The 19,705-nt window shown below is 39.9% G+C and overlaps 1 long non-coding RNA gene and 1 other non-coding gene across 2 annotated transcripts; both read right to left on the bottom strand.

The window, feature by feature from the left end:
- Positions 1-3,403: 3,403 nt before the first annotated feature.
- Positions 3,404-4,514, bottom strand: LOC147919371 (uncharacterized). Its single transcript, XR_015592151.1, has 2 exons — positions 4,156-4,514; positions 3,404-3,744 (listed from the first exon to the last, which is right to left on the bottom strand). It is a non-coding gene; the product is annotated as an uncharacterized LOC147919371 (long non-coding RNA).
- A 9,950-nt stretch (positions 4,515-14,464) lies between these two features.
- On the bottom strand, positions 14,465-14,571 carry LOC147919370 (small nucleolar RNA R71). The gene has a single exon (XR_015594211.1). It is a non-coding gene; the product is annotated as a small nucleolar RNA R71 (small nucleolar RNA).
- Positions 14,572-19,705: the final 5,134 nt, after the last annotated feature.

Here is a 19,705-nt window from a genome sequence, read left to right as displayed (position 1 = left end):
AACACTTTCTTTTGTTGTAGTATTATAGAATATATTTCATTAATGCTATGATATATGGCTTGCTTACAGCTATCAATTGTATGAATACGACCCTGAAACCTAATTTAGCAAACATGTCTCAAACCAACACTACATTACCAATCCAGCAATTCATTACAGAATTCAAATTCATCATTCAAGTCTTAGATCAAACAGAAACAGTAGTAGAGTAAACCTGATAAGTTTTAACACAATATCACTTTATCCTTTGGCCATGCAATGGATGTCCCAATTGCAGCTCCCATACATTCAATTTCAGTCGACTGCCTCCAAACTGCGGCAGCATTCACCTTCACTATGTCAACCCAAACCTTAACTGCATTAGGCCCTAAGGGAACGAAATGAACAGTCTGGTCTGGGTTGTCTGAAGCCCAACGTCCTTCAGCAACCACCTGGTTTTTTCCGCTAATCTCCATTAACTTGCACTTCTGATTTTCTTTGACAATATCATTCTATATTATTTACAAAAGAAACCATTATATTACAGTTCGAACAAAAGAAAAATAAGAGCCACTTTATACCATATGAAAAAGTACCTGAGAATTTTTGAGTGGGGACTGAGAAAGTGGTGGATTTATCTTTACAGGCGCTTTTGGAGTGTTAGAACCTGGAGATGCAGAATTTTTACCATTTGATGCAGTTTTAGGACTTGGTGCTTTTATAGATGATGTAGGAGACCTTTGAAAAGTTGATTCTGGTGCATCTTCTAAAACACACTTATTGGCAGGCCATGCTACGAATGACTTCACAGAGTCCCCAAGGTATCTAATTTGTGGCGTAGGCCTCCACAGGAATGTATCTCCTCCATGTACCACATCGACAAAGACTTTGACTGCATTTGGTCCAAGATGGATATCATTAACCAACGCTTTTGGTTCATTGCACTGCCAACAGCCTTCAGCCACAACTCCATCAGTTCCACCAGACCAGTCCAGCAGTTTGCACTTGTTCAAACAATCTGTTGTTGGGCTCTATCAAATGCAGAAAATAATAAACTCAGAAATCATTTCGCCAACATATTAGAATAAGAAGTATGGTTTTGTATAAGAAACTTTACCCTAAGAGGAATCTCTTCAGCATAAAATCCCATCTGGTCTATAAGAACACATTTACTTTCAGGCCATGCAATCATTTCACCAACAGCTTGCTCAACCTTAAACATCCCTACTGAAGGTCTCCAAAGAAAGGCTTTTGTGTTTATTGCTTTCTCAACCAAAACTTTAACAGCAAGAGGGCCCAAGGGGATGTCATTCACGAAGTCATCCGGATCGGATGATAAAAGAAGTCCCTCAGCCACATTTTCATCAGTACCAGACCAGTCAACCAACACACAATGACGACGTGCTTGCGTGTTAACACTCTAGAATAATTTTATTGACAAATGTGAGAATTTGTATGAACACAAATAACTAATCTCAAATTAGCTTACTCTGGCTCTTGCAGGAGCTGAGTTTTCACCAACTTCAGGTTCTTGCCTCTGTCACGAATAAAACAAATTAGAATAACATATAATAAAACATTGTATGAAGATATTTACAACTATGTGAATTTAAGTAACTTGTCTAATTCTAGCAATCTCGTCTTCCAATTCATGTACTTTGTGAACTAACTGATACTGTTTCTCTTCCATCTCAGCCATAAACTTTTTCTTAACTTGAAAACAAGCTAACTTGGTCTTACTCATGCTTCTATCCATTGCCTTCAGACGACCTGGATTATCAGGTCCTAATAGTTGTGATAGGTTGTCTTCTCGTGGGTTTGTTGAATTTGACGAAGCAGCATGATCAACCAGTTGAGCTGCCTTCTTCCGCGTCATTTAGGAAACATACATATGTAGAGAAGCTAAATTGAGAACAAATACTAAACGAAAACTCATGTGAGGGAAATTCAATAACTTACAAATTTCTCAGCTGCTTGGGTGTTGACTAGGGTTCCATCCTTTTTGATACGTGACTTGACCCAGAATTTAAGACTAGTCACTTGTGATGGTTCTGAACTCTCTTGTTTCTGTTAAATAAATAACTGAGTAGAATTAACATGGTGGGCTTGTATAGAGTTCTTATCATAATAAAGGTAATAGATGTTACCATATCTTCAGCCAGCCTAACCATTCCTCTGCGGCTACAAGTGTGAGGTATTTGTTGTCGCCTTCTCTCCTTGTAGGAAAAATGCACCCATGCCTTGTCCAACATTATATGATCTCACCGTAAATAAAACCGTTAGAGCAACATATCATACCGTGACAGCACTAACTAATTCTCTTACCAATTACACTGCGAGAAAGAAGCAAAAACAGTCATCAAACATAAACTGCTGAAACCATATCAATGTCATATCTCCACCAAATAAAACTCAATACAAAACAAACACAGCAATGTAATAACTCCACCATACATAACACCTCAAAACTGGATAGATAGAACTTATCTGCTGTATATAATTGAGAAAAATGTCTAGCTTGTTAGATCAATATAACCTGACACCGATAATGAGAAAACAATATCAAAACGAAATATAGCTTCGTAGACAAAGCGAAATGAAGCTAAATCAAAGCCAAGTGAAGTATAAGAGAACATATATGAAGCTAAATCAAATGCAAATCTCATAAATCAATAAGATAAACAGCAAATCTAAAGCACAATCAGAAAAAATTGTTACATTACGCTAAATCTCAGAACAAAATTGATACACAACCCTAAATCTGAGGAAAATTGAAACAAACAGCAAATCTAAAGAACCTAACCCTAAATCTCACCGTCGACGGCAAAATAAATAACAGAACTAACACTAGAAAGACAAAACCTTGCCTCGCGAGATGAAATCGAGCTGATATGGAGAATGTAAGGACGAACTTATGGCCATCGAGATGGCTTATTGCTTCGACGAGGACGAACTGATGCCCAGAGAGAGGATTAATTGCTTCAGTGTTCACTACAAGAAAACACGCCGTTTGCGACTCCTATAATAGTCGCTAAGTAGTCACAAATTAGGGTTTTGCGACTACTTAACGACCATTTTTGGGAGTCGTTAAAAATGGTCGCAAAATAAAACGGTCGCAACATCGTCTCTAATTTGCGACTGATTTCCGACTAGAAAGTATAGTCGTATATAAGCGACTGTTAAGTGACCATAGCTGGAGTTACACATTTCCGACTGAAATGCAACCAAGTTTACTTACGGACTGTTTTGTGACCATATTTATAGTCCTATAGCGGGACGATTTTGGGACTAATTCCAAGAGTCTGAATTTGAAATTTTTGTTTGTTATTTTGTTTGGTCACAAACTGGTCACATGTTTGTTATTTGATTTGGTCACAAACTGGTCACATGTTTGATATTGGTTAATTTCCAATTTAAAACGCTATTAATTAAAAAGAAAATAATGATTAAAAATACTAATCATAACATCATCCTAATCATACCATAATATCATCCTAAAAGAGTTTAAACACAAAAGATCATCCTAAATGAGAGGAAATACAACTCTAGTAGATCTCCAACTCATACTATTTAACAGCCAACGCCATTCCATCAGCAGAACACCTTAGAGCTTTTTGACTTTGTGTGAACTCTCTATTTCTTCATAGAGTCATATAACGCATATGTAGAGACCAATAACAATGGCCACACCTCAGTGAACTCAAGCTTGTCTTCCTTCTTGACAGTTGTCAAACACAAGCAAGAAGCAGTATTTTGTTGAACAACCTGAAATCAAAAAACCGAAATAACATAAGCAGACAGACATATGGTCCCAGAATCACCAGCTGAGGTTTTTCTCTGCAAAGTTCACCATCAAACAACAACGTAAATAAAAAAAGAAACAAATACAAAACACAATCTATTAGAAGGATCTGAGGAAGAGGAACCAAGAACTTCACAAGTGATGAAGAAAACTGAGTTATATACATGTGATGTCTCCGTTTCAGTTACTCTAATCACTGGCTTCTAACACACACATAAATCAGATTCAAAATCAATCTGAGAAAAGCCATACTAAATCTCATCTTAGATCTTAATCAATAACCTAAACGAGACAGAAAAAAACTAGCAGAAGATTCAAGTCATTAACCTAACTGAATATCACAAAAACAAAAGCTAGAACGAAACAAATCTGACCTGAAGAGAAGGGGAGAATCCAAATTAGAAAGACTTTTGGCTATAAACCCAGAAAGTGAACCAGCATCTGTCCCTGGGAAAAACAAACGGAAACCACAATCAATCACAGAATGATACTGAGTGTGTTTGATTCAGATGAACATGTAAGTTTCGGTGGTGGTATTGTGATTTCGCTTCCTCCAATTGCTACGAATCATCCGATTTTGCCTTGGGTTTGGTCTTTGGTTGCGTCTATACTGATGGGGAAATTGGCTGATAAAATCGATGCGGAGAAGAAGACAAGCTAATGAAAAATCGTGGACATAGAGAGAAGCTATTGAGGAAGAAGAGAAGAGGAAGAGCTTCTCTCACACACAAAAAAAAAAAAAAGAGAAAAGAGGAGCGTAAGACAGCGAATGGTAGTCAGAAAGAAGGAAGGAAGGTAGTCCATTGATTTTAAGACAATCAACGGTGTGTATTTAATGAGGGGTGATCCTTAACTCTATGGATTAACCAATCAGAAACCAGCTTTTCTATTTACATTTTAAAATTTGTAATACTTGAAATATATATTTTTAAATTACTAGATTAATTTTCTAATACTTGATGAATCTTTTTTTATTTTTGATATATTTTATGATATTGGTGTTATATAATTTACAATTCAAAATTTAGTATTTATGGTTAAGAGTTAGTAGTTTCAAACCCTATACCCTAAATCACAACCCTTATACCCTATACCCAAACATAAAGACTCTATTGCTTTCATTCTTTTTTTCTATTTTGTAGTATAGAGAAATGTAATAGTAAGATTTAGTAAAACAATGTTTACTTCACTTAGTTTTGAATTTTTCTTCATTGCAACACATTTCTCATATAAAAGAACATGTAACACTTAAGAGAAATTCTGAACTTATGGATGTTTAGTTTATAGTCATGGAAATTTAATACTTTGAGAAAGTTATTATTGATAAGGTGAGCAAAACAAAGCATAAACTTCAACCTAAACATGTAAATGAATCTCACATGTGAAATTTCAAAGTAAAAAATATAGTGAGTGGCTAAACAGTCTTAAAAGTGTAGCTAAATCAGGTGTTAGTCGCAAAGTCTTCAATTATCAGTCACAATATCGTTGCAAAACAGGTTTCAAATTGGTAGCAAAAGAGTGACAAATTGAGATAGTCGTAATATAGTGGCAAATCAGTCGTAATATGTGACCATTTTAAGACTACCATATATACGTCACAAAATAAAAATCTTCAATTCTACACATTATAAACAAAACTGTTGATATAAATCACTATAGAGAACTCATATTAGTAGTATAAAGTACATGTAACAGTAAGATTTAGTAAAACAATGTTTACTTCACTTAGTTTTGAAATTTTCTTCATTGCAACACATTCTCATATAAAGAACATGTAACACTTAAGATAAATTTTGAACTTATGGATGTTTAGTTTATAGTCATGGAAATTTAATACTTTGAGAAAGTCATTATTGATAAGGTGAGCAAAACAAAGCATAAACTTCAACCTAAACATGTAAATGAATCTCAAATGTGAAATTTCAAAGTAAAACATATAGTGAGTGGCTAAACAGTCTTAAAAGTGTAGCTAAATCAGGTGTTAGTCGCAAAGACTTCAATTATCAGTCACAATATCGTTGCAAAACAGGTTTCTAATTGGTAGCAAAAGAGTGACAAATTGAGATAGTCGTAATATAGTGGCAAATCAGTCGTAATATGTGACCATTTTAAGACTACCATATATACGTCACAAAATAAAAATCTTCAATTCTACACATTATGAACAAAACTGTTGATATAAATCACTATAGAGAACTCATATTAGTAGTATAAAGTACATGTAATAGTAAGATTTAGTAAAACAATCTTTACTTCACTTAGTTTTGAATTTTTCTTCATTGCAACACATTCTCATATAAAAGAACATGTAACACTTAAGATAATTTTTGAACTTATGGATGTTTAGTTTATAGTCATGGAAATTTGATACTTTGAGAAAGTTATTCTTGATAAGATAAGCAAAACAAAACATAAACTTCAGCCTAAACATGTAAATAAATCTCAAATGTGAAATTTCAAAATAAAAAATATAGAGAGTGGCTAAACAGTCTTAAAAGTGTAGCTAAATCAGGTGTTAGTAGCAAAGTTTTCAAATATCAGTCACAATATCGTTGCAATTTGTGACGTCTTTGTTACTATATAGGGGTACAAAATGTGGACGCAAATAAGTCCTCAATATGCGACGTTTGTGCGACTCTCCTTACCGACTATATAGTTCGTCACAGAGTAGTCGCAAAATTGTGACCATTATGAGACGAATTTATTTTTGATGCAAATTAGTCTTAATGTAGTCACTAATTTAAGACCATTTTGTGACATTTATGTTTCGTCGTTAATAAGCGACGTTTTTCTCTCCAAATTTTTGGTAGTCGTTGATTCGTCACAAATTAGTCTCAAAAGCGTCGCTTATTTTGCGACTGAATAAGTAGTCACAAAATGTAGTCCCAAAATGCATGTTTTCTTGTAGTGGTTGTCGCCGGAGATATCAGTGGAAAGAGATGAGGGAAGAGAGAAAAACACTTAGCGATACGAACGAGAAAAAAAAAACTAAGAGGGAAAAACTAAACGTCTAGAGGGAAAGTGTACCGCTTAATGAAAATTTCCCCTCCAATGACAAAATGTCGTGATTTTAGTATTTTTTATAGCGTTTTCATATCTTAGCGTTAGTATATTACTATCAATAGAAACCAAAATCTCAAATTTTTCGTACATAGCACTTTAGAAAATAATGCTATGATAATATGCTATCAATGTATAGTTTTTTTGTAGTGGTTGCTTTGAATCCCAAAGCATAAGGATTGGATCTCTTCGATAAACCGCATTATAAGCTTGTTGGTATGGGATCTCGTGGAAGAGAGTGGGTGCATAATGATGCTTGACATCATCAAATGGGTAGCTTGAGAGGTAACCGTCATCGAACATATCAAGTTAAAGACCCTGATTACCACTTTGGCTATACTAATTCGAAATACATAGAACATAATTCTGCAGGCTGAAATACACATACTGCAAGTCCCTAACATTAACTAAATCCAGGGTTCTTTCATCATCTATGAATAACCAAAGAAGCATTAGTGATACCTTTCTCCCATGGAGTCTTTGGCGATAGAGAAGAGGAGATCGACTTTGGCAGGGCATAAGCGATGAGCTAATGGACCTGGAAATCGTCGTTTTAAAATCTTGGCTTATGGACTTGGGCTTTTTGAGGTTGAATGGGCCAAAACATGAAACTAGGTCCACTAGGGAAAACCCTAGTTTCAGAATCTGATGCCAAGGAGAAGATTGGGTGTGACGGCTGACCGGAAGTTGCAGAGATTATTGCGGAATAGGGAGCTTCTCCAATGAGTGACAGATCGCCGGTAAGAGCTGGTGGTTGTGGCTTGATTCTAGGTTGGAGACTAAGTCCACTAGGGAAAATACTAGTGTAACAAACACTTGCCAAATTGAAGACTGAGTGTAATGTCTTCCCAAGCTTGATGCAGAGATTTGCAGTGCATACAACATCCCAGGTACGTGAAATATCATTGGGAACAGACAGTGGCAGTGAAGAGAATCTTTTTTGGAAACTAGGTCCACTAGGGAAAACCTTAGTTTCTCAATCAATTGCCAAGGTGAGGTAAGGTTGTGGCGGCTGTTGGAACTTTGTAGAGATTTTTGTCGAGCAGAGAGGATCTTCGGTGAAAGAGCAGCCAGTGGGAGCGGACAATGGTCAAAATTTGGTTCGGAGGCAGAGTACAAAAGAGATCGAGAAGGGTTAAACAAAGAAAGAAATCGGGGGGAAAATTGCAAAAGGGAACACTAAGAGAAATAGATCGGAGACAAGCAAGAATAGAAACGGTGAGATCCCAACGCCGGCGAGCAGCGATATGAACGAGAAAGATTTTTCATTACCGTTGGATTTTTTAATCTATATATACTATTATTTTCAATTAGAACCAATGTATTATTTTTGACTGATGGTAAACCATGAGTTTTGTAAATAAGAATGTGAGAGTTAGATTCCACCAAGCAATTTACAGTAAAACTTGTATAAATTTATAATGTTGGAACCATAACATTTATTAATTTATAGTGATAATATTTAGTATTTTATAGCGGATTATAAATTTATAGATATATTTTTAATTTTTTTATATTCTTAAAAATTATGAACTGGGACAATTTTATAAATTATTGACAATAAATTACAACTACTATAGACAAACAAAAATTTAAATTATTCAATAATAATATCAGTTGTAGTATTTTAATAGCCTATAAAATTATCAAAATGAATATGGTGCATATTAAGAAATTGAAAACTTAAAGAAAAATTGTAGCTATTTTATGATATGTTATAAAGTATCTTTGATATCTCTCTATTTTACACTTTCTTAGGCATCATTTTTAGTCATGTTTTGCATTGTTAAGAGTCTGTCATTTGTGTTTTTAGGTCCTTAATGGACGTAGGCCACGGTCGTACGGACGGAAGTAGAACCAGCGGGTCGGAGCAAATGGTCGGCTTGGCTAGGCGATGAACGGTAGGAAACGATGAATGAAAAGAGATTTCGGAAAGGAACACACCAAGGAACGATAAGAACGGACGGTAAGAGGTTTGTGAGGAGATTCTCGACTCGCTAGTCCCTTCAACAGATGGAGGTAGAAGTGGAACGAGGTAGCGACACAATAGGGATGGCTCTCCTTGTGATACGGCTGAGCTAGAAGTTTACGAACCCGGTTGGTGAAGCTTCTAGGGTTTTGTTTCAATTGCTGAAAACGAGAGATAAGGAACACTTTGATTTTTATTACCAGTCTAACCTTTACATTATGGAGTCTAGGCCCTTTAAATAGGCTGGCCATTACAAGGGAACTCTAAACCCTAAACACGTGGGTTAAAACAAAACGCAGCGTCCAGGAAATAGATTTAATAGACAACAGTCATAAGCGAAAATAAGTGAGAGATAGAATGGCCACGTAGCTGAAGGTGGTCCACGGCCATGGCCATGCACTAGGGATCATAGCCTGGTTAAACCCAAAGTAGGAAAAAGAGTACTACTAATGACTTGGAGGTCTTCACCCTTGTGTAATGGTGAAGACCGAGAAAAGAAGCTCGGTTGGCTGTCCGGCTGGTTAGATAGGTCCATGGTCGAATGCCTCTTGCTCTTGGACAAAAGCTTGGACAAATATGAGACACTTCTTTCTGGCGGTCCTAGCTGCTGTCCGGCTCCTCGTTGTAGCTTCGGGCGTCAAATTTGGTGCTTGAGTCGATGGCCATCTTGGTCCGGTCGACCCAAGCACGTAGCTGAAGGTGGTCCACGGCCATAGCTGCTGTCCGTGATTCCATGTGCATTCCCGTCCTCATCCATGTCCTCGTTCTGGCCGTCGTCCCAGGTTCCATCATTCCCTCCCCCTTGAAAAGGTGGTAGGCGTTGTCGTTGATCCTCTCGATAACTCGGAACAGTCCATCTCCGCAGGAGCTCAGCTTGTCTTTTCTCTTCTGTGGAAACCGTTCTGGCCGTAGATGCAACCAAACCCAGTCGCCCTCGTTGTAAACCATGGTTTTGCAGCCTTTGTTGGCTGTCCGCACATTATGTTTGGTTTGCCTCTCGATGCTGGCCCTCACGTCCGCGTGAATCTTCTTGACAAGCTCGGCCTTGCTCTCCCCATCCTGGTTCACTACTTCGCCGGGTGGTAAAGGCAGCACATCCATAGGGGTAAGAGGTTTAAACCCATATGCAACTTCAAACGGTGACTACTTAGTAGTCGAGTGTGTGGCCAGGTTGTAAGAAAACTCCACAAGTGGTAGGCACTCAACCCAGTTCTTCCTGTTGCCGCTTATAGTGGTTCGCAGCAACTCTCCAAGGGTATGGTTGACGACCTCCGTTTGGCCGTCCGTCTGCGGGTGACATGCGGTAGAGTACAAGAGCCGCGTGCCAAGCTTCCTCCATAAGGTTCTCCAGAAATGACCAAGGAACTTGGGCTCTTAATCTGATACGATGGTGCGAGGAAGGCCTTGTAGCCTCACTATCTCGCCGAAGAATAGGTCGGCGATGTTCATGGCGTCGTTGGTCTTGTTACAAGGGACAAAGTGGGCCATCTTGGAGAATCGGTCCACTATGACAAAAATGGAGTCCTTCTTGTCGCATGGGGGAAGGCCAAGAACAAAATCCATCGATAAGTCAACCCATGGACTTGAGGCGATCGGGAGTGGTGTGTAGAGACCGTAGGGACGTGTAGTTGACTTGGCCGTCCTGCATGGAATACATCTTCCACAAAACTTTTCAACCATGCGCTTCATCTTAGGCCAATAAAAATGCTCTTTCAGAATGGCCATTTTCTTTGGCCACGCCAAAGTGACCTGTAAGTCCACCTCCCTCATCAGCAACTCTCTCATAGATCCGTTTGGAATGCACAAGCGCCTTCCCTTGAATAGGAACCCATCATGCACGAAGAACTTGGTGTAGTTGCCTTTGCCATGCTCTCGGTAACATTCTGCAAACTCTGGATCCGTAACGTATGCATCCTTGATGCTCTCAAACCCAAGGATTTGTGCGTCCATGGTGGTGATCAGCGTGTGGCGTCGCAAGAGTGCATCGGCCACGACATTTTCCTTGCCCTTCTTATATTTGATGACGTAAGGGAAGGTTTCGATAAAATCCAACCACTTGGCATGCCTCTTCTTAAGGTTGTTCTGTCCGCGTAAGTGTTTCAACGTCTCGTGATCGGTGTGAATGACGCATTCCTTGGCCAGAAGATAGTGTTGCCAAGTCTCCATGGCTCGGACTAGAGCGTACAGTTCCTTATCGTAGGTTGGGTAATTGAGTGTCGGTCCGCTAAGTTTCTCACTGAAATAGGCAATAGGCTTGCCTCCTTCCATCAGCACGGCAGTGATGCCTACTCCGGATGCATCGCGCTCTACTTCGAAGGTTTTATTGAAATCTGGTAGAGCCAATAGTGGTGCATGCGTCAGCCATTCTTTGAGCTCGCGGAAGGCTGCTTCTTGAGCTGGTCCCCACTTGAACTCGACAATTTTCTTAATGGTGGCTGTAAGCGGCGCTGCTACCGAACTGAAGTCACGCACGAACCGCCTATAGAAACTGGCCAGACCGTGAAAGCTTCGAACTTGACTGATGTTGGTCGGGGTCGGCCACTCCTCAATAGCCTTGATCTTGTCATTATCCACCTTAAGCCCCTGCGCACTTACAACAAAGCCTATGAAAATGAGTTCATTAGCTCCAAACATGCATTTCTTTAAGTTAGCATACAATTTGTTTTCCCTAAGAGTGTTCAAGACCGACGATAGATGATCTTAGGTGTTCTTCAAGAATCTTACTATAGACAAGGATATCATCAAAGTAAACCACCACAAACTTATTAATAAAAGCTCTAAGAACATGATTCATCAATCTCATAAAGGTAGAAGGAGGATTAGATAAACCGAATGGCATTACCAACCATTCGTACAAACCTTGCTTGGTTTTGAACGCAATTTTCCACTCATCTCCCTCTTTCATCCTCACTTGATGATAGCCACTTTTAAGGTCTATCTTGGAGAAGATGGTGGAACCGCTTAGTTCCTCAAGCATGTCGTCCAGGCGTGGGATTGGATGGCGATATTTGATGGTGGTACTTGATGGTGATGTTGTTCACTGCTTGACAATCTACGTACATACCCACGTTCCATCCTTCTTTGGAACCAACAGGACCGACAGCACACACAGACTTAGGCTTTCTTGAATGTATCATTGCTTCATGAGGTCAGATACTTGGCGTTCTAGCTCCTTGACTTCCTCCGAGTTTACACGGTACGCTGGTCGGTTAGGCAATTGTGCACCGGGTAGGAGGTAGATCTGGTGCTCGATGCCCCGCTATGGTGGTAGGCCGTGTGGTAAATCTTTCGGAAATACATCCTGGTACCGCCGTAGGAGTGACTTGATCACAGCCGGAATGGCGTCCTGTTCATGGCCTGCACTCACACTACAAGAAAACATGAAAATAACGACTGCACTATTAGTCACTATTTAGTCGCTAAATGGTGTTTTATGACCAATCTTCTTCCAGCTCGCCACTTTAAACATGCCAACTGCTTCTTCAAGCTTCTTGACATGTTCTTCAACTTCTCCAAAAGTTTCCCTGATCCCAAATCCAGTCTATTGATCACAAACAACAAAATAATATAGTAAACAAAAATCACCAGTTCAAACCATAAGCTTATGAGACATAGACACAAACACAAACACAAACACAAACACACACACACACACATACACACACACACACACACACACATACACATACCATATTTTATCAAATAAATATACCAAAACTGAGGTGACTCTGTCAACGAAGTCGAATTCAAAAATCCGGAAACCTCCGTAAAAACCCTAATTGTGCCCATTAAACAAAGATGAAATTAAGGAATCACAAAGTCTTCAAATTACAGGGAAAACTTGGGATTTGAGAGCAGAGACGAGAAATGAAATGAGGAAGATTCAATAAAAATTGTCGACAGAGATTCATTTTGTGGGTCTGAGATGGAAACAGATCTAAAATGTTTAGGTCTAATTGTTTTTTTCGAGAAGTCATAGAGAAAAGCGGGAGAGTAGAGAAAGAAGACTTACCCGGCATATTCAAATTGACGAGACGTGGAATACGACAGTCGGAGGTTTGGCTGGACAGAGTCATCGCGATTCGAAGAAATGAGAGTGAGAGACGAAAGAGTTTTGAGAGTGATGATGATTTTTTTCTAAGTGTCGAGGAATGGAGACATCTTTGTTTGTTTATTGTTTTTTTTTATTCTTTTTATTTGTTGACCTAATTTTGATTCATATCAAAGCCCAAAGTGATACAAAGCCTCTTAAAGCCCAGACTAAATGATTAATTTTAGGGTTTTTTTTTATTGTCATCAATTAGTTTTAGATTTTAAAATGACTAATTTAATAAATTAGTAAATATTTTTTGGAAAGATTATATTATATGTATACACTAAATAGTTTTAGATATAGATTTTATTTTATACATATATAATGGTTATAATTTGGTTAAATGGTTTATAATTTATTTTCTATATACTATGCATTATGAAATTTTAAAATTTAAGGCATAGGATTTCAAGTACAGAATTTGGGGTATAGGTTTATGATTTGGGGTTAAGTTTTGATTTTATGATTTATGAATTAATTTCTAAGATTTAGAGTTTATGATTTAGGTTTTGGAGTTTGGTTAAGGGTTTAGGGTTAAATTTTGAAAATTTTGATTTTCTTAGATAGCGACTGATATGCGACTTCATAGCGACGTTTACTATGACTCGCATATTAGTCACTAAATTGGTGACTATTTAGCAACTACATATTTCGGTGTGCAATAAAATCATAAATTAGTCGTTAAAGTACGACTAAACTAGTGACTACAAAATGTAGCCATCAAAAACCGACTAATATACGACCAAATATTTGTAGTCGTAAAATAGTCACTACATAGTCACTACTTAGTCGCTAAATATAACGACTACATATATAGTCGCCAACTATAGTCGTAAAATCCATGTTTTCTTGTAGTGTCACGATATCCTTAAATACTATCAATAACACTTGACAAGTGGAGTCACTAAGTGATCTCCTAACAGTACTAGCATTGATCAAGAAGTTCATTTTAGCGTCCGGATCCTTAGATAGTTTCGATTGCATCTGATGTTCATATATTTTACCTTGTTTACCCTTAGTTTATTCACATCTTTTGCATCTTTTTCTATCCATTTAGGCCATTATTGTGTAGCTTTAGCACTAATCATGCATTAGGGCTTAGTTGCATTGCATTTGCATCTTTTCATGCATAAACAGGTGATTTTGGAGCTCAAGGAGCATGGAAGCAATGGATCATCAGGATCAGGTTCAGAGACCAAGGAACATTGGTGCTGGAGATGCACCCAACACTCACAGCCAAAGGGCTGGAATTGTGCCTCCAACTATTGCCAACAACAACTTTGAGATCAAGAGTGGCTTAATCTCCATGATTCAAGCCAACAAATTTCATGGATTGCCAATGGAGGATCCACTTGATCACCTAGATGAGTTTGATAGAATATGTGGCCTTACAAGGATCAATGGTGTAAGTGAGGATGGTTTTAAGCTGAGGTTGTTCCCTTTCTCACTTGGGGACAAGGCTCATTTATGGGAAAAAACTCTCCCCACTGGTGCAATCACTACTTGGGATGCATGCAAGAAGGCTTTCTTGGCCAAGTTCTTTTCTAATGCTAGGACAGCAAGGCTGAGGAATGAGATCTCTGGATTTGCTCAAAGGAACAATGAGACCTTTTGTGAGGCATGGGAGAGATTCAAAGGATATCAGACTCAATGTCGTCATCATGGTTTCAGCAATGAGTCACTATTGAGTACCTTGTATAGAGGAGTGCTTCCAAAGATAAGGATGTTGCTTGACACAGCTTCTAATGGCAACTTCCTCAAAAAGAATGTGGAAGAAGGCTGGGAATTAGTTGAGAATCTTGCTCAGTCAGATGGCAACTATAATGAGGACTATGATAGGACCATAAGGAGCTCCTCAACTGATCAAGAGGACAAGTATAAGAAGGACTTGAAGATGGTCAATGAGAAGCTTGACAAGATCCTTCTTAGCCAGTCCAAGTCTATTCATTTCATTGGTGAAGAAGAAGCACAAGTTCAAGAGGGGGAGACTGAGTTTGCTGAGTTGTGCTATATGCAGAATCAAGGTGGATTCAAAGGCTACAACCAAGGAGGTTTTAAGAACAACAACCTATCTTATAGGAGTACCAATGTGGCTAATCCTCAAGACCAAGTCTATCCACCTCAACAGCCTCAACAGCAACAAACCTACATCCCCAAACAACAACACCAAGTGTTCCAGCCTCAGTTGTGTCCCCCACCAGGGTTTCAGACTAACCAAGGCCAAGAACAAGACTTAAGAGCTATGATGCAACAATTGTTGAATGGGCAAACACAAGGAAAGATTGAGGAAGCCAAGCAGTTTGCTGAGTTGAACCAAAGGTTAACATCACAGTATAATGATCTGAATATGAAGTTTGAGGGTCTTAATTCAAGAGTGAAGTATATGGAGGGTAACATAGCATCTACTTCAGCTCCAAAACCCAACCAACTCCCTGGAAAAGCTGTTCAAAATCCAAGGGAGTTCTCAGCCAAAGCCATTCAATTTCAAGAGGAAGAAGTCACTGAGGACAGTGAAGTCCAAGTTTGGGGGAATTCATTAGTTACTGAAGCCCCAAGTGACATCTGCGCAAAGCAACAGGAACTCGCAGGAGAACTCGACCAGGAGCTCGAGCAGCCACTCGACCGAGTGCATGCTCGAGTGGTCGATCGAGCTGGGGACTCCGAAGCTGTCAAGCCTGCTAAGTACATTCCTCCTGCTTACAAGCCTCCACTGCCATTCCCTAGCCGTTTCAAAGCACAGAGGATCAAGGAGTTAAGGGAAATCATTGAGAAAAAGGAGATGTTGGCTAAGCAACATGAGGAAGAAAGGGTTTTGAGGGAAGAAGCTTTGGTTGAGAAAAAGGAAGAAGTGATGGCTATTCAAGAGATCATCATTGCCTACCAAGAAGAGGAGAGAGGACCTGCTTTGGAACAGTATAAACCATACCCTCTCTATAGAGATTTTTTGCTTGATTTATCAGTAAAGAAAGCTCAAGCTCAAGATGAGAAGGATCTTGAGAACCTTGGAGGAGTGATCATCCCACTTAAGCTTAAGGACCCAGGGCCATTCTACTTGCCTTGCACAATCAGTTACCTCCACTACAATCAATGCCTTTGTGATTCGGGAGCTTCAACAAGTGTGATGCCATACTCCTTAGCTCAAAAGCTTGGGAGAACTGATTTCAAATCCACTAAACTCCATGTGTGCCTAGCTGATGGGAAAAATAGAGAGGTAGTTGGAAGGTTGGAGAATGTCCCACTCAAGATAGGGAAGGCAAGGGTTCATACTGATTTTGTGGTCATAGAGATGGACAAGGAGCCTGAAGATCCAATCTTGTTAGGGAGGCCATTTTTAGCCACTGTTGGAGCAGTAATAGATGTTAGGGAAGGTCTTGTGACCTTGAACATTGCTGAGGATACAGTCATGAAGTTCAACATCTATAACCCAACCAACCTGCCTACCATTGATGATCAATCCTTCACTATCAAGGAGGAAGTTGATCATGAGGTTTTCAAGGATGAAGGAGATCCTAAGGCTGAGCTCCCACTTCAAGAGGATTCTGTTGAGGAGCTTAAGAGGTCAGTTCAAGAGCTGTCTAGTATGGTTGAGGATCTCAAAGTCAAACTGAACAAGAGGTCTTTGAGGAAAGCAAGACCTAGGCTCAAATTTAAGAAGAAATATGGTTTGAGTGCCAAGGGTGAGGTGATCAAGGATCAACTTCACAGTGACCAAGAGGTTCCAAGGAGGATTTCATCACCTCCTTGGTATCTAAAGCAAAGTTAAGAAGGAAACCAAAGTCAAGCTTAGTGACTTTAAACAAGCTCACTAGGCAGGAAGTCCCTAAGGTATCCTTTGTAAATATGGTTTAAATTCTTAGTAGTTTTGATGTGTTTTCTTTTATGTTTTTTGTTGGACAGGCTTTAGGTGAGAATGTAGTTGGTTAAGGAGAGATGTGGACTTGGAGAAGAAGACTCGCAGGCCCACTCGACCAGTCCACGAAAGGTACTCGGCCGAGCTGGGTATGAATTAAAGCCCATTTATCTTCAAACCGTTAGGACGATCGAGTGGAGGGAAGAACAAGGAGAAAAATTTTGAAATTTCAAAATTGGTCAAGGAGCTCGACCACGTGTTGGTCGAGTGTGGGGTCGAGCTACAGCCAAAAGCAAGTCAAAGATTCCCAATTCAAATTTGAATGGTATGGACGCTCCACCCTTGTCTCCTTGTCCCCTTGGCTTCTTTATATAGCCCTTGCACGATCTTGAACCTCTCACATTCTCTCATTTGCTCAAAACACTTAAATTCAAGCTTTGAAATCTCTCTCAAAGTTCATCTCTTGCTCAAGCTTTGTTCTTTCAAGTTTTTGGGTCACTAACCTATTAACTTTGAGCTTTGAGTTTATTCTCTTTAGTTTCTTTTGAAAATGTCTTCCAAGATCACCAAGAAGTCTCACCGAACCGCTGCAAGCTCCATGGAACGTCGTGATGCTGACCTTGAATCAAGAGGTGAAGCTGGGAGAGTCACTTGACGGACCACTCGATCGACCACTCGACCGAGTGCCGGGTCGAGCAGTCGGTCGAGCCAGATGCCGTATCCAAGGAGAGACTCTGTTGAGGAAGATCCTGAAAGGACTGAGAGTGAGGAGGAAAGAGAGCCTACTCTCAATGAGTTGATGAGGAGACACAAGGCCAAAGGGAAGAGGCCAGCTGTTGAAGTTGAGCAAGAAGAGATTGAAAGTGAAAGTGAGGAGGAGAGTGAAGAAGAAGAATTGATGGATGATGGAGAAGCTGAGTCTTGTGGGCTGTCAAAGAGGCAGATTTATGATGCCTTCATGAGGATGGAGTTCTTGGGAACTAGGTATCCTCACAAGGAGACCATGGAGAAGCTTGCCATTGATGAGGATGTGGAATACCTCTTTGAGAAGAGCAATCTCACCAAGTTCATGGGGCTGTGCATGGAAGGCTACAAGGAGGAAAGCTGTGAGTTCCTAGCTACTGTCAAGCTGCACACATATGCAAGGAAGAGTGCTGAACATGGAGCTGGTCACATCTCTTTCACTATCAAAGGGAAGAAGCATGAGCTTTCAATGAAAGAGGTAGCAAATGTGTTTGGTTTTGAGGTTGGGAGCAATAGGAGTTTGATGGTTCCAAGAGATGAGTTGTATGCTGTGTGGGAAACCATTGGAGATAACAAGTACTACTCATCCTCCAACTCCAAGAGCTCTAGGATAAGAAGCCCAGTCCTAAGGTACTTCCACAAAGCTCTTGCAAATACATTCTTTGCAAGGAAGGAAACTGGGAACATCAATGAGGGAGAGCTAAAGATGATTGACTTGGCTCTTAATGGAGTGATCTTTCAAGCAAGGAATGGTACCATCATCCTTGGGAGCACGGTGGAGACTGACTTAGGAATGGTGCTCATTGACCACATGACCCAATTGAGAAGTTGGGTAGGAAAGTTGGAGACCAAAGGGTCAAGAGGAGCACTTACCATTGGAGGCATCATCACTCCAATCCTACAAGCTGCTAGAGTTCAACTTAGAGGAGAAAGGGTCTCACCAAGATGGATTGACTCAAGCTACCTTACTTCTACTCTCATCCTAGCCAAGGAGAAGCATCAAGGGAACCACATATTCAACTTTGAGCTTCCAACACTAGGGAAAAAGCAATTCATATTGCCTAACCAAGAGCCAACATTGATTTTTGGCCAGCTGAGGAGCATTGGTTTGATGGAGTGATTCAACATAGAGTTGAGGAAGCTAGGAATGCACAAGTAGCTGATGGAGAGGAGCAGTTCTACTTTGAAGATTATGAGCCCAACCCAAGAGATAGTAAAGGAGTGAGGGAGAATGCCAAGAGGTTAACTCTTTTGCAAAAATGGGGTAAGTGGCATGGAAAGAGATTTGATAAGCTGAAGAAGAAGGTGACCAACATGGCTAAGTCTATCAAAGGCTTGAAGAAGGAGATTGCTGAGCTGAAGAGTGGAAACTCATCTCCCAGCCAACATTCAAGCCCTTTGAGGAGAAGTAGCTCAACTAGAGCACTTTCAAGGGTTGCGAATCCTGTGGAACCAGCTAGGGCTTCAATGTATGAGCCAAATCTGAGGTAGAGGAGCTCAAGTACCCGCGAACATCAGTTTTCGAGGCACTCGACCGGGTCACTCGAGCACCCACTCGACCGAGCACCTCCGATGCACTCGGCCGAGCACCTTCCCAGATCACCCTATGGCTTCCCACCTCCAGCTGCTTATCCAGGTTATCCATTATACCCTCCCATCCCACCTCAATACTACATGGATCCAGCTCTCTACCAGCAGTTTTGCCAGCACCAAGCTCAACATTTGGAGACACGCGGTCCAGCTCGACCCCCCCACTCGGACACGTACTCGACTGAGTCAAGATCGATCGGAGTCATCAGCTGCCCCAAAGTCCTTCTCCAAGCCACCAGCCTGACCTCAACTACTCCTATGACAGCATGCAGATGGATGTGGACAACTACTTCCACAATCCCTAAGGTACCACTATCACCTTACCATTGTTTATACCATTGCATTTCATATTGTGTTTTGTGTTGTGTTTAAATCTTGAATCCTCTCACAACTTTTTCACACAAGGGACTGTGTGATTTAAGTTTGGGGGAGGGTTTGAGATAGCATTTGATGTTGTGTTTTGTGTTCTTATTTCAAATTTTTATCATCATGATGTTAGCACTTGCATTAGCATCTAAGGCATAGAAAAACCATAAAAATTTGAAAAATTTTGAAAAAATCTTCATAAAAAAGAGTGTTCATGTAGTTTGCATTGCATATTAGGATCTTATTTAGCAT

The sequence above is a fragment of the Camelina sativa genome, chromosome 20 (genome assembly GCF_030686135.1).
Source record: "Camelina sativa cultivar CO46 ecotype springtype chromosome 20, ASM3068613v1".
Classification (NCBI taxonomy): Eukaryota; Viridiplantae; Streptophyta; class Magnoliopsida; order Brassicales; family Brassicaceae; genus Camelina; species Camelina sativa.
Note: the sequence above shows the minus strand (reverse complement) of the source record. Positions and strands in the feature narration are given on the sequence as shown.